This window comes from Chaetura pelagica, unplaced genomic scaffold (genome assembly GCF_000747805.2).
Source record: "Chaetura pelagica isolate M959 unplaced genomic scaffold, ChaPel_1.0 scaffold187, whole genome shotgun sequence".
Taxonomy (NCBI): domain Eukaryota; kingdom Metazoa; phylum Chordata; class Aves; order Apodiformes; family Apodidae; genus Chaetura; species Chaetura pelagica.
The window spans coordinates 54,849-55,369 of record NW_009953900.1 but is presented as its reverse complement, the minus strand read 5'-3'; the positions used below and the strand labels follow the sequence as shown (position 1 = coordinate 55,369).

Genomic DNA, 521 nt, shown 5'->3' with positions numbered 1-521 from the left:
CCCGGGGGCTGCCCCCGTCGTGGGGCGCTGCCCCCACTGCACCCTTGCACCATCGCACCCTTGCACCATCGCACCCTTGCACCATCGCACCCTTGCTCCAGTGCACTCATTGCACCCGTTGTACCCTTGCATCCGTTCACCACTGCACCCTTGCACCCATTGCATCACTGCACCCTCACACTTTTGCACCACTGCACCCATTGCACTACTGCCCCCACTGCACCCTTGCACTACTGCACCCATTGCACTCTTGCACCCACTGCACCCTTGCACCCATTCATCACTGTATCCATTGCACCACTGCCCCCACTGTACCCATTGCACGTTTGCATCCAGAACCCTTGCACTACTGCACCCACTGCACCCGTTGCACTACTGCCCCAACTGCACCATTGCACTACTGCACCCTCGCACCCTTGCACCACTACACCCTTGCACCCTCACACTCTTGCCCCCTCACACCCTTGCACCACTACACCCTCACACCCTTGCACCCTCCCTGGGGGCTGTACCCACCCACC

General features: G+C 60.8%; 1 protein-coding gene across 1 annotated transcript in view; it reads left to right on the top strand.

Annotated features, from left to right (window-relative positions):
* The window catches only part of HSPG2 (heparan sulfate proteoglycan 2), a gene marked incomplete at its 5' end in the record, with an annotated part of 33,419 nt that overhangs the window by 28,577 nt on the left and 4,321 nt on the right, over positions 1-521 (top strand).